Raw genomic sequence first — 15,525 nt, forward strand, 5'->3', positions numbered from 1 at the left:
TTCGATGCTAATGCAGAACGCCAAAGGATGTTTTTGTGCTGGTCAAGGGCAGACAGGTCTGGAGGACTATATCTATTCCTAGGTCTACATTTTTTTGAGAGGGGCATGCTTATTTAAGATGGCGAGGAAGGCACTTTTAAAGAATAACCAGGCGTCATCTACTGACGGGATGAGGTCAATGTCATTCCAGGATACCCCGGGCCAGGTCGATTAGAAAGGCCTACTCGCAGAAGTGTTTCAGGGAGCGTTTGACAGTGATGAGGGGTGGTCGTTTGACCGCAGACCCACTACGGATGCAGGCAATGAGGCAGTGATCGCTGAGATCTTGATTGAAAACAGCAGAGGTGTATTTCGAGGGCGAGTTAGTTAGGATGACATCTATGAGGGTGCCCGTGTTTACTGATTTGGGGTTGTACCTGGTAGGTTCATTGATAATTTGTGTGAGATTGAGGGCATCAAGCTTAGATTGTAGGATGGCCGGGGTGTTAAGCATGTCCCCGTTTAGGTCACCTAGTAGCACAAACTCAGAAGATAGATGGGGGGCAATCAATTCACATATGGTATCGAGGGCACAGCTGGGGGCAGAGGGAGGTCTATAGCAAGCGGCAACAGTGAGAGACTTGTTTCTGGAAAGGTGAATTTTTAGAAGTAGAAGCTCAAATTGTTTGGGTACAGACTTAGATAGTAATACAGAACTCTGCAGGCTATCTTTGCAGTAGATTGCAACACCGCCCCCTTTGGCAGTTCTATCTTGGCGGAAAACAATATAGTTAGCGATGGAGATTTCAGGGTTTTTGGTGGTTTTCCTAAGCCAGGATTCAGACACGCCTAAGACATCTGGGTTGGCAGAGTGTGCTAAAGCAGTGAGTAAAACAAACTTAGGGAGTAGGCTTCTAATGTTAACATGCATGAAACCAAGGCTTTTACGTTTACAGAAGTCAACAAATGAAAGCACCTGGGAGTGGAGCTAGGTGGGAGTGGAGCTAGGCACTGCAGGACCTGGATTAACCTCCACATCACCAGAGGAACAGAGGAGAAGTAGGATAAGGGTACGGCTAAAGGCTATACGAACTGGTCTAGCACGTTCGGAACAGAGAGTAAAAGGAGCAGGTTTCTTGGCACGATAGCATAGATTCAAGGCATAGTGTACAGACAAAGGTAAGGTAGGATGTGAGTACATTGGAGGTAAACCTAGGCATTGAGTAATGATGAGAGAGATATAGTCTCTAGAGATGTTTAAACCAGGTGATGTCATCGCACATGTAGGTGGAACAACATGGTGGGTTAAGGCATATTGAGCAGGGCTAGATGCTCTACAGTGAAATAAGACAGGAATCACTAACCAGGACAGTAATGGACGAGGCATATTGATATTAGAGAGAGGCATGCGTAGCCAAGTGAACATATGGGTCCAGTGAGTGGTTGCGCTGGCTGGGGACACAGCGATTCAGACAGTTAGCAGGCCGATGCCATCCACGATGGACTCCTGCACTCAGAAAGACACAGACAGACAGACGGACAGTTAGCCTATGGACCACGATGTGGTCTATACTTGGCATGTCGGTTTCTCACTTATGGGTGACACAAATTGAGAAATGGGGGAGGGGAATTGGCAGAATCCAGTGCCTTCAGAAAGTATTCATAACCCTGGACTTATTCCACATTTTGTTGCGTTACAGCCTGAATTCAAAATGGATGACTTTTTTTCTACACCTATCTACACACAACACTCCATAATGACAAAGTGAAAATATGTTTTTAGACACTTTGGCATATGTATTTAAAATGAAATATGTAATTTACATAAATATTCACACCCCTGAGCCAATACTTTGTAGAAGCCTTTGGCAGCTATTATAGCTGTGAGTCTTTCTGGGCAAGACTCTAAGACCTTTCCACACCTGGATTGTGCAACATTTGCCCATTATCTTTTCAAAATTCTTCAAGCTCTGTCAAATTGGTTGTTAGACAACCATTTTCAGGTCTTGCCATAGATTTTCAAGTAGATTTAAGTCAAAACTGTAACTCGGCCACATTCACTGTCTTAGTAAGAAATTCCAGTGTAGATTTGGCCATGTGTTTTAGGTTATTGTCCTGCTGAAAGGTGAATTCATCTCCAAGTGTCTGGTGGAAAGCAGACTGAACCAGGTTTTCCTCTAGGATTTTGCCTGTGCTTTGCTCCATTCTGTTTCTTTTTATCCTGAAAAACTCCCAGTCCTTAACTATTACAAGCATACCCATAACATGATGCAGCCACCACGATGCTTGAAATATGGAGAGTGGTACTCAGTAATGTGTGGTATTGATTTTGCCCCAAACTTATCACTTTGTACTCAGGACAAAAAGTTTATTACTTTGCCACATTTTTTTGCAGTATTACTTTAGTGTCTTGTTGCAAACAGGATGCATGTTTTGGAATATTTCTATTCTGTATAGGCTTACTTCTTTTCACTCTGTCAATTAGGTTAGTATTGTGGAGTAATGACAATGTTGTTGATCCATCTTCAGTTTTCTCCTATTACTGCAATTAAACTTGGTAACTGTTTTAAAGTCACCATTGGCCTCAGCTGTTTCCTTCCTCTCCGGTTAGGACTGACGCTTGTATCTTTGTAGTGACTGGGTGTATTGATACACCATCCAAAGTGTAACTAATAACTTGCTCAAAGGGATCACCATCCTCTAAGGGATATTCAATGTCTGTTTGTTTGTTTGTTTACATATCTACCAATTGGTGCCCTTCTTTACGAGGCATTGAAAAACCTCCCTGCGGTCTTTGTGGTTAAATCTGGGTTTGAAATTCACTGCTCGACTGAGGGACCTTACACACTTACAGTATGTGTGGGATACAGAGATTAGGTGACTTGTGAAGCACATTGTTACTCCTAAACTTATTTAGGCTTTGTCACGCCCTGACCTTAGAGCTTTTTATGTCTCTATTTTGGTTTGTTCAGGGTGTGATTTGGGTGGGCATTCTATGTTCTATTTTCTATGTTTTGTATTTCTTTGTTTTGGCCGGGTATGGTCCTCAATCAGGGACAGCTGACTATCGTTGTCTCTGATTGGGAACCATACTTAGGCAGCCCTTTTCCCACCTGTGATTGTGGGTAGTTAACTTTCTTTGTGGCACATAGCCCTTAAGCTTCACGGTTGTTTTGTATTGTTTATTGTTTTTGTCGGCGTCATCCTAAATAAAAGGAATATGTACGCTCACAACGCTGCACTTTGTTCCTCTTCATTCGGCGGCCATGACAGGCTTGCCATAACAAATGGGTTGAACACGTATTGACTCATTCCAGTTTAAATGTTTAATTAATTTGTAAACTTTTAGAAAAACATAATTCCTCTTTGACATTATCGGGTATTGTGAGTGACTAAAAAAAATCTCTATTTAATCCATTTTAAATTCAGGCTGTATCCTATTTTAGCAAATACCAGAGGTGTGGACTCGAGTCACATGACTTGGACTCAAGTCACAAATATGATGTCTTGCAACTCGACTTTGACTTTAACACCAATGACTTGTGACTTGACTTGGACTTGATACCCTCCCCAAGCCCAAATATTAACAATTATGCTATTAAAAAAAGTGTGCAGCGCAACAAATCTTCATTTAACCGATTACAGTTTGAATCGGACAGTAGCCAATCAAATTGTGCCAGCTGAGAAAAAGTTGTGCGTGGCAGTGCAGAGGAACGTCGGCGGGTGAATTCAGATGGAGCACTTAGAAAGATGATACCCAAAATTATCATTTTCGGATATAAAGACAACGCTGTATCAACAAAAAACTGATTGCAACTTGCAAAACATGCTGGAAGAAAATTAGACGGAGGCGCAACAATTTCCAACTTTGTTCAACATTTGAAGCTCCACAAAGAACGGTAAGTTGTGGCTAATATAGCCGACAGCTATATATTTCATTACTTTACTGGTGTATCATGTAGGATAACGTAACGTTAAATCAATAAACCTCCACACAGTCAGTCAATGCGGGAACGTGATCATTGCACCCAAGATTGAGCTACAACTGGCTAGGCAGTTGGTAGCGTAAATCCTGCCTGATGTTACTGCTGTTCCTAAAACCATTGACATACGTTAGTCTACTGTAACCATACAGAGTGTGTGTGTTGGGAGATTGTGTACAAGCCTACTTCGCCCGATTGCGCCCCATAGCGATCCTCGATAGTCGATCAACATGTATCTCTATGTATGTATCTCCATGGAAATATAACGTTTATTTGGAAAGCAATAAATATATAGATATTTTAAAAGCATTCATCATTTGCGTAAATGTAATATACTATTACTCTTGTTAAAAATATGAAATGGTATTACATTTGTTGAAGAGCACATTATGACATGTTTAGGACTCGAAACTCAAAGTTTAGGACTTGAGACTTGACTTGATACTTGATGGTCTTGACTTGAGACTTGACTCGGACTTGCCTGTCTTGACTTGGGACTTGAGTGCTAAGACTTGAGACTTACTTGTGACTAGTAAAACAATGACTTGGTCCCACCTCTGGCAAATACTGTATAATACACTTAAATAATGTATTTGACCCATTACTTTGATTCCTGTGCTGTGTAGTATTACGTTTAGTATCTTCTCTAAGGTCATCACACTATCGCTTGGGGTCCTGATTTCCATCCAAGATACCTGCTCTCTTCTTTTTCTTCTTCTTTTCCTTCTCATCTTCCTTCTCCTTTCCTTTGCCCTTCCCCTTGGCGTCTCCTTTCTTAACTTTGGTCTCCTCTTCTTTCCCCTTCTTTCCTGCGGCTCCCTTCCCTTTCCCTTGTTCCCCTTCTCCTCCTCACCGTCACTGTCCTGGGCCTTTCCTCCTTTCTTTTTGTTTGCTTCTCCTCGTCTCCTCTTGGGGGCATTATCCTCACTGTCATCGTCGCCGTCACGTGACTTAGTGGCCGTCTTCTCATTCGCTCCTCTGCGGTTTCTGGGAGCCTCCTCTTCATCATCCTCATCTTCGCTGGCTGGATTTTTTGCCCCTGCTGCGGGCTCCTCCTCTGTCAGCCGCCGGTCTTCTGTTCCCACCCCTTCGACTGGTGTCGTCATTATATACACACACACAAACACAACAGCTCAAACACACAAGCAAAAATACACAAGTAAAAAAACCTGCTAATACAGTTAGAGCTGAAGCTTTTAAAAATATCAGTTCAATTCTAACAACCAGTGTCAATAGTTGTCTGCCTTATTCACAGAGAAAGACAACTATAAGCTCCGTGTTATACGGGTAGGGTGAGAACTCATCACCACTTACCTTCACTGTCACCCACGTCCCCGTCAATCTCGATTCCAACTGAATGACAACACAAACAAATACATTTCCACCACTCATTCAGACATCTCTAAGCTGACACAAATCACCCAAAATGTATCTAAACTCAGCAAAAAAATAAACATACTGTCAACTGCGTTTATTTGCAGAACTTAACATGTGTAAATATGTGTATGAACACAGGATTCAACAACTGAGACATAAACTGAACAAGTTCCACAGACATGTGACTAACAGAAATTGAATAATGTGTCCTTCTCCACCTGCATTGCTTGCTGTTTGGGGTTTTAGGCTGGGTTTCTGTACAGCACTTTGAGATATCAGCTGATGTACGAAGGGCTATATAAATAAATTTGATTTGATTTGTCCTTGAACAAAGGGGGGGTCAAAATCATAAGTATCTGTTGTGGCCACCAGCTGCATTAAGTACTGCCGTGCATCTCCTCCTCATGAACTGCACCAGACTTGCCAGTTCTTGCTGTGAGATGTTACCCCACTCTTCCACCAAGGCACCTGCAAGTTCCCAGACATTTCTGGGGCGAATGGCCCTAGCCCTCACCCTCCGATCCAACAGGTCCCAGACTTGCTCAATGGGATCCCAATCCGGGCCCTTCGCTGGCCATGGCAGAACACTGACATTCCTGTCTTGCAGGAAATCACGCACAGAACAAGCAGTATGGCTGGTGACACTGTTATGCTGGAAGATCATGTCAGGATGAGCCTGCAGGAAGGGTACCACATGAAGGAGGAGGATGTCTTCCCTGTAACGCACAGCGTTGAGGTTGCCTGCAATGACAACAAGCTCAGTCCGATGATGCTGTGACACACCGCCCCAGACCATGACAGACACTCCACATGAAAATTGATCCCGCTGCAGAGTACAGGCCTCGGTGTAACACTCATTCCTTCAACGATATATGTGAATCCGACCATCACCCCTGGTGAGACAAAATCGCGACTCGTCAGTGAAGAGCACTTTTTGCCAGTCCTGTCTGTGCCAGCGACGGTGGATTTGTGCCCAACGTTGTTGCCGGTGATGTCTGATGAGGACCTGCCTTGCAACAGGCCTACAAGCCCTCAGTCCAGCCTCTCAGCCTACTGCGGACAGTCTGAGCACAGTCTGAGCACGATTGTGCATTCCTGCTGTAACTTGAGCAGTTGTTGTTGCCATCCTGTACCTGTCCCGCAGGTGTGATGTTCGGATGTACCGATCCTGTGCAGGTGTTGTTACACGTGGTCTGCCACTGCGAGGACGATCAGCTGTCCGTTCTGTCTCCCTGTAGTGCCGCTTAGGCGTCTTAACGACTGTTAACGACTGTTTACGACTGTTCCTCCATCATCACTGCTACATCACTCTTCCTAGGCATGGTGACATGAGGTATTCTCTGAATATACTTTACTCTCTCTTCTTCCTTGGCTGTGCTCTGTAACGGTGGAATGAACGCACCAACACCACCTCAGATGCACAGAGCCAGAGCTATACCTGGACCGGTACCCCCCTCGAGTAACTAACTCCCCGTCACTATGACAACTACAGTATGTGACCTGCCTTCATAGGTATTATAATGAAGACAAATTAGTTTCTGGAAACAAAAACACGATGAGCATCAATGTCAATCCTTGCTGGAAGACATCAGGGAGTGGGAAACTTTATCACAACTTCAAAAAAGGTTTGAAATCAAATCCAATTTTATTGGTCACATACACATAGTCAGCAGATGTTAATGCAAGTGTAGCGAAATGCTTGTGCTTCTAGTTCCAGAAGTGCAGTAATATCTAACAAGTAATCTAGCAATTCCACAACAACTACCTAATACACACAAATCTAAGTAAAGGAATGTAATAAGAATACAGTTGAAGTCGGACGTTTACATACACTTAGGTTGGAGCCATTAAAACTTGTTTTTTAACTACTCCACAAATGTCTTGTTAACAAACTATAGTTTTGGCAAGTCGGTTAGGACATCTATTCTGTGCATGACACAAGTAATTTTTCCAACAATTGTTTACAGACAGATTATTTCACTTATAATTCACTGTATCACAATTCCAGTGGGTCAGAAGTTTACATGCACTAAGTTGACTGTGCCATTAATAAACGGCTTGGAAAATTCCAGCAAATGATGTCATGGCTTTAGAAGCTTCTGATAGGCTAATTGACATAATTTGAGTGAATTGGAGGTGTACCTGTGGATGTATTTCAAGGCCTACCTTCAAACTCAGTGCCTCTTTGCTTGACATCATGGGAAAATCGAAAGAAATCAGCCAAGACCTCAGAACAAAATGGTAAACCTCCACAAGTCTGGTTCATACTTGGGAGCAATTTCAAAACGCTTGAAGGTACCACGTTCATCTGTACAAAGCAAGTATAAACACCATGGGACCACGCAGCCGTCATACCGCTCAGGAAGGAGACGCGTTCTGTCTCCTAGAGATGAACATACTTTGGTGGTTGTTGTCCTTGATTATCTTTTTGGCCTTCCTGTGAGATCCGGTGCTGTAGGTGTCCTGGAGGGCAGATAGTTTGCACCCAGTGATGCGTTGTGCAGACCGCACCACCTTCTAGAGAACCTTGCGGTTGTGTGCAGTGCAATTGCCGTATCAGGTGGTGATACAGCCCTACAGGATGCTCTCAATTGTGCGTCTGTAAAAGTTTGTGAGGGTTTTAGGTGACAAGCCAAATTTCTTCAGCCTCCTGAGGTTGAAGAGGTGCTGTTGCGCCTTCTTCACCACACTGTCTGTGTGGGTGGACCATTTTAGTTTGTCCGTGACGTGTACGCCAAGGAACTTAACTTTCAACCTTCTCCACTGCTGATCCATCAATGTGGGTAAGGGGGTGTTCCCTCTCTTGTTTCCTGAAGTCCATGATCATCTCCTTTGCTTTTTTCCATCTAAGTAACATTGCAAAAATTTGAAACTTCCTGTCCAAAAATGATGCAGAAAAATGAATCCATGGTTTTGTTACTTCTAGGTTAGACTACTGCAATGCTCTACTTTCCTGCTACCCAGATAAAGCACTAAATAAACTTCAGTTAGTACTAAATACGGCTGCTAGAATCCTGACTAGAACCAAAAGATTTGATCATATTACTCCAGTGCTAGCCTTCCTACACTGGCTTCCTGTTAAGGCATGGGCTGATTTCAAGGTTTTTCTGCTAACCTACAAAGCATTACATGGGCTTGCTCCTAACTATCTTTCCAATTTGGTCCTGCCGTACATACCTACACGTACGCTACGGTCACAAGATGCAGGCCTCCTAATTGTCCCTAGAATTTCTAAGCAAACAGCTGGAGGCAGGACTTTCTCCTATAGAGCTTCATTTTTATGGAATGGTCTGCTTACCCATGTGAGAGACGCAGACTCGGTCTCAACCTTTAAGTCTTTACTGAAGACTCATCTCTTCAGTAGGTCATATGCTTGAGTGTAGTCTGACCCAGGAGTGTGAAGGTGAATGGAAAGGCTCTGGAGCAACGAACCGCCCTTGCTGTCTCTGCCTGACCGGTTCCCGTTTCTCTCCTGGGATTCTCTGCCTCTAACCCTATTACAGGGGCTGAGTCACTGGCTTACTGGTGCTCTTCCATGCCGTCCCTAGGAGGGGTGCGTTACTTGAGTAGGTTGAGTTGCTGACATGGTCTACCTGTCTGGGTTGGCGCCCCTCCTTGGGTTGTGCCGTGGCGGAGATCTTGGTGGGCTATACTCTCTCTTGTCTCAGGATGGTAAGTTGGTGGTTGAAGATATCTCTCTAGTGGTGTGGGGGCTGTGCTTTGGCAAAGTGGGTGGGGTTATATCCTGCCTGTTTGGCCCTGTCCGGGGGTATCATTGGATGGAGCCACAGTGTCTCCTGACCCCTCCTGTCTCAGCCTCCAGTATTTATGCTGCAGTAGTTTGTGTTAGGGGGCTAGGGTCAGTCTGTTATATCTGGAGTATTTCTCCTGTCTTATCCGGTGTACTGTGTGAATTTAAGTATGCAGTCTCTAATTCTCTCTTTCTTTCTTTCTCTCTCTGAGGACCTGAGTCCTAGGACCATGCCTCAGGGCTACCTGGCATGATGACTCCTTGCTGTCCCCAGTCCACCTGGCCGTGCTGCTGCTCCAGTTTCAACTGTTCTGCCTGCAGCTATGGAACCCTGACCTGTTCACCGGATGTGCTACCTGTCCCAGACCTGCTGTTTTCAACTCTCTAGAGACAGCAGGAGCGGTAGAGATACTCTCAATGATAGGCTATGCAAATCCAACTGACATTTACTCCTGAGGTGCTGACGTGTTGCACCCTCGACAACTACTGTGATTATTATTATTTGACCATGCTGGTCATTTATGAACATTTGAACATCTTGGCCATGTTCTGTTATAATCTCCACCCGGCACAGCCAGAAGAGGACTGACCGCCCCTCATAGCCTGGTTCCTCTCTAGGTTTCTTCCTAGGTTTTGGCCTTTCTAGGGAGTTTTTCCTAGCCACCGTGCTTCTACACCTGCATTGCTTGCTGTTTGGGGTTTTAGGCTGGGTTTCTGTACAGCACTTTGATATATCAGCTGATGTAAGAAGGGCTGTATAAATACATTTGATTTGATGTTGAGTGAGAAGTTGTTTTTCTGACACCACACTCCGAGTGCCCTCACCTCCTCCCTGTAGGCTGTCTCATCGTTGTTGGTAATCAAGCCCACTACTGTTGTGTCGTCTGAAAATGTGATGATTGAGTTGGAGTCATGCATGGCCACGCAGCCATGGGTGAACAGGGAGTACAGGATGGGGCTGAGCACTCACCCTTGTGGGGCCCCAGTGTTGAGGATCAGCAAAGTGGAGATGTAATTTCCTACCTTCACCACCTGGGGGCCAGTCAGAATATTCAGGACCCAATTGCACAGGGCGGGGTTGAGTCCCAGGGCCTCAAGCTTAATGATGAGCTTGGATGGTACTATAGTGTTGAATGCTGAGCTGTAGTCGATGAACATCGTTCTTACATTGCCCTATTCCATCTGGACAAGAGGAATACCAATGTAAATAGGTATTCCTCTTGTCCAGATTGGATAGGGAAATGTGCAGTGTGATGACGATTGCATCGTCTGTGGACCTATTGGGGCGGTAAGTAAATTGAAGTGGGTCTAGGGTGGCAGGTAAGGTGGAGGTGATGTGATACTTGACTAGTCTCTCAAAGTACTTCATGAAGACAGAAGTGAGTTCTACGGGCATATAGTAATTTAGTTCAGTTATCTTTGCCTTCTTGGATACAGGAACAATGGTGGCCATCTTGAAGCATGTGGGGACAGCAATAAGGAGCAATTGAATATGTCCTTAAACACACCAGTCAGCTGGTCTGCGCATGCTCTGAGGACATGGTTTTGGATGCCGTCTGGGCCGGCAGCCTTGCGAGGGTTAACACATTTAAATGTCTTACATCGGCCACGGAGAAGGGGAGGTGGGGCCCGTAATCCATGGTAGCGGGCCGCGTCGGTGGCACTGTATTATCCTCAAAGAGGGTAAGGAAGGTTTTTTTAGAATGTTCTGGTGGTAGTTTTCTGAACTACACCCATGAGAACATTTAGAGATAACCAGGAATCATTTCAAAGGACAGCCTCTGTGTCAGAAATAAGGGAGTGGACCCTTCTCTGTAGTCCACATAGCAGAAAACGGTTCATCTCACAAAAACATATGTAAAGTCAGAACGGTTTAATATATGGCTTAACTGAGAACGTCACGAAAACGATGCGCACGCTTCAATGGAGTAAATGTCCATGTTGTTATGATTCTGGATGGCCAAACAGCTAGAAATAATAACAAGAAGCTGCCCTGTCGGGAATCGTAGGTGGTTCTTTTCAGCTAGTTTTACAGTGCCTTCAGAAAGTATTCCCACCCTTTGACTTCTTCCACATTTTATTGTGTTACCACCTGATTTTTTTTATTTTTTTGTCACTGGCATACACACAATACCACATCATATCCTGTTTGGGATAGGGGGCAGCATTTTCACGTTCGGATGAAAAGCGTGCCCAGAGTAAACTTCCTGCTACTCAGGCCCAGAAGCTAATATATGCATATTGTTAGTAGTATTGCATAGAAAACACTCTGAAGCCTCTAACACTGTTTGAATGATGTCTGTGAGTATAACATAACTCATATGGCAGGCAAAAACCTGAGAAAAATCCAACCAGGAAGTGGGAAATCTGAGGTTTGTAGTTTTTCAACTCATTGCCTATCGAATATACAGTGTCTATGGGGTCATATTGCACTTCCTAATGCTCCCACTAGATGTCAACAGTCTTTAGAATGTTGTTTGAGGCTTCTACTGTGAAGTGGGGGCGAATGAGAGCTGATTGAGTAAGAGGTCTGGCAGAGTGGCATGAGCTGATCACGCGCGCACCCGTGAGAGCGACCTGCGTTGCATTGCATTTCAAAGGAATTCTCCGGTTGGAACATTATTGAAGATTTATGTTAAAAACATCCTGAAGATTGATTCTATGCATCGTTTGACATGTTTCTACGAACTGTAATATAACTTTTTGAACTTTTCGTCTGAAATTTTGCCTGGACTTGCAAGCGCCTCGTGAGTTTGGATTGTTTTACTAAACGCACTAACAAAAGGAGGCATTTGGACATAAACGATGGACTTTATCGAACAAAACAAACATTTATTGTGGAACTGGGATTCCTGGGAGTGCATTCTGATGAAGATCATCAAAGGTAAGTGAATATTTATAATGCTATTTCTGACTTTTACTGACTCCACAACATGGCGGGTATCTGCATGGTTTGTTTTTGTGTCTGAGCGCCGTACTCAGATTATTGCATGGTTTGCTTTTTCCGTAAAGCTTTATTGAAATCTGACACAGCTGTTGCATTAAGGAGAAGTATATCTATAATTCTGTGCATAATACTTGCATCTTTTATCAAAGTTTTATTATGAGTATTTCTGTAAATTGATGTGGCTTTCTGAAGATTTGCCGGATGTTTTCGAGGCACAACATTACTGACCATAAAGCGCCTATGTAAACTGAGATTTTTGGATATAAATATGAACTTTATCAAACAAAACATACATGTATTGTGTAACATGAAGTCCTATGAGTGTCATCTGATGAAGATCATCAAAGGTTAGTGATTAATTTTATCTCTATTTCTGCTTTTTGTGACTCTCTTTGGCTGGAAAATGGCTGTATGTGTTTTTGTGACTAGGCTCTGACCTAACAGGTCTCAGCTTTCGCTGTAAAGCCTTTTTGAAATCGGACACGATGGGTAGATTAACAAGAATTTAAGCTTTAATTTGGTGTTTTGCACTTGTGAATGTATGAAAGTTAAATATTTCCCCAAAATATTTTTGAATTTCGCTATGCCTTTTCAGCGGATGTTGTCGAGGGGTTCCGCTAGCCCTAATAAGATATCAAAGTCAACTCGTGTTTTTCTAATGATAAGCTGAAATATCTTGAGTCAATAAGCATTCAACCCCTTTGTTATAGCAAACCTAAATAAGTTCAGGAGTAAAACTTTACTGAACAAATCACATAATAACATGATTTTTGAATGACTACCTGATCTTTTATGTAGTGTTGTGTTGTCTCTCTTGTCGTGATGTGTGCTTTGTCCTATATTTTTATTTAATTTATTTGTATTTTTAATCCGAGCCCATGTACACGCCTAAGGCATTTTGCCTTTTGGTAGGCTGTCATTGTAAATAAGAATTTGTTCTTAACTGACTTGCCTAGTTAAATAAAGGTTCAATAAAAAATACAAATTCAAATAAAATCTCTGAACATCACACACACTGAATGGACAAAACATTAGGAACACTTTCCTAATATTGAGTTGCACCCCCTTTTGCCCTCAGAACAGCCTCAATTTGTCAGGGCATGAACTCTATAAGGTGTTGAAAGCGTTCACAGGGATGTTGGCCGATGTTGACTCCAATGCTTCCCACACTTGTGTCAACTTGGCTGGATGTCCTTTAGGTGGGGGACCATTCTTGATACCCAAGGGAAACTATCTAGGTCAGTCTATCTAGGTGTTCCTAATGTTTTGTACACTCCATGTACAACTATCAGGAATAAAAATGTGCTTAACAAGTCACATATGTTTGTGTGCAATAATAGTGTTTAATATGATTTTTGAATGACTACCTCATCTCTGTACCCCAAACATATAATTATCTGTAAGGTCCCTCCGTCGAGCAGTGAATTTCAAACACAGATTCAACCACAAAGACCAGGAAGGTTTTCCAATGCTTGGCAAGGAAGGGCACCAATTGGTAGATGGGTAAAAAAAAGCAGATGTGAAAATATCCCTTTGAACATGGTGAAGTTATTAATTACACTTCGGAAGATGTATCAATACACGCAGTCACTGCAAAGATACAGGCGCACTTGCTAACTCAGTTGCCGGAGAGGAAGGAAACCACTCAGGGATTTCACTATGAGGCCAATGGTGACTTTAAAACAGTTACAAAGTGTAAAATCCTTAAGAGTCTATAGGTGTGTGCATCAATGTAATAAAAAAAATGTAATAAAAAATTGAAATTGGTCAGTTTAACCTTTTACAGCAGTGGGCTAAATCAGGATCACACATTGTGATTCTAGATCATCTCAAACAAATCTACTTTGAAACAAAAGTATACACCTTACACACATGGTTATGGGCTTTAAAAAAAATATGACACCTGTACCATGTCAGATATAGAGTTGAAATGTATTCAATTTTGAGTTTGCATCACAATATTACAGTTTCTATACATCACAGAACACAGAAATATAACAAAACTGTTTCACATAGAAACACCGGATTTTCTTTGGTGATTTTCTAAAAATATTTATTAATTATGAAATTATGAAAAATATTCATAACATTCCACCCATGGGGCCAAAGAGTGCCCTTTTGGTCTATGACTGGCATATTTTATCATCGGACCCAGCTTTGCCGGCTGAATTTAAATATCCACCACGTATGGTGTATAGGAGAGGTCGCAATTTACGCGATAAATTGGTTCATGCCAACTGCCAGCCACAAAAGGAAATTAGCCAGGCTCTTTTACGCCCTCTACCAAATGGTAGCTATAAATGCAGAGGATGCGCACAGTGCAACAATATGATGAAGTGTGAATATTTCTGCCATTTCTGAAAACGGTTCCAAATAAATGACATTATTACGTGTTCCACCACGCACCTGCGGTGTAAAGTGGCAGAGCTACAGCACTGTTTGTCAGACCAGGAGACATCCCGAAAATCAGTCTTCTCACAAAAGTGGTGTTAGAATGGTTTGGCCTACAAACTAACATGACCACTCTATGGAATGGGGAGACTATCACGAACACAAGACTTTCTCCGTATTGTTCTATCACACCCACAACTGCCACGGGCCTCGTCTTAAGGTAACCTGGTACCGGTAAAAAAAAAGACTTTTTGTGCCACAAAAAAAGGGGTTAAATATGTGTCCAAAAACACAATTAAAAGAGTTTTCTTTTATCTCAGACACTTTTTATAAGACAGACATTTCAAAACATTATTCCTTATGATTTTTTGGGACTATCTGTTTTCCATATATCAAAGATTTTGTAAAGATTTTTTTTTACACGTAGAGGGGTCATAAAATTCCAAATTAAATAGCTAAATGATCCATGGTATGACCATCTTAAAACAATTCACAATGTTAGGTAAGTAGAAGCCCTCTTTTTAGTTAGTGGCTCCATACAGTTAAGATGGCGCCGGAGATGAAGGCTGAAGTTTTACGTGTTCCTATACAATTGTGTTTTTTCTTATTTTTTTCTTTGCATTGTTTAACTTATTTTTAAAATTATTTTGTATTTTCTTTTCTCAACCTCCAGGTTTTGACCCTTGCCTGTCCTGACTCTGAGCCCGCCTGCCTGACCACTCTGCCTACCCCTGACCTTGAGCCTACCTATCGTCTTGTACCATTTGGACTCTGACCTGGTTTATAAACTCTCGCCTGTACCCAACCTGCCTTTTGCCTACCCCTTTTGTCATAATAAATATCGTAGCTCAACCATCTGCCTCCTGTGTCTGCATTTGGGTCTCGCCTTGTGCCCTTTATAAACTCACCAAAAAAAGAAACATCCCTTTCTCAGGACCTTGCCTTTCAAAGATAATTTGTAAAAATCCAAATAACTTCACAGATCTTCATTGTAAAGGGTTAAAACACTGTTTCCCATGCTTGTTCAATGAACCATAAACAATTAATGAACATGCACATGTGGAACAGTTGTTAAGACACTAACAGCTTACAGACAG

General features: G+C 42.6%; 1 long non-coding RNA gene across 1 annotated transcript; it reads left to right on the forward strand.

Annotated features, from left to right (window-relative positions):
• Positions 1 to 3,708: 3,708 nt before the first annotated feature.
• LOC116356612 (uncharacterized) lies at positions 3,709 to 15,283 on the forward strand. The gene is made up of 2 exons (XR_004205022.1): positions 3,709 to 3,878; positions 15,102 to 15,283. It is a non-coding gene; the product is annotated as an uncharacterized LOC116356612 (long non-coding RNA).
• Positions 15,284 to 15,525: the final 242 nt, after the last annotated feature.

The sequence above is a fragment of the Oncorhynchus kisutch genome, linkage group LG23 (assembly GCF_002021735.2).
Source record: "Oncorhynchus kisutch isolate 150728-3 linkage group LG23, Okis_V2, whole genome shotgun sequence".
In the NCBI taxonomy this organism is placed as follows: Eukaryota; Metazoa; Chordata; class Actinopteri; order Salmoniformes; family Salmonidae; genus Oncorhynchus; species Oncorhynchus kisutch.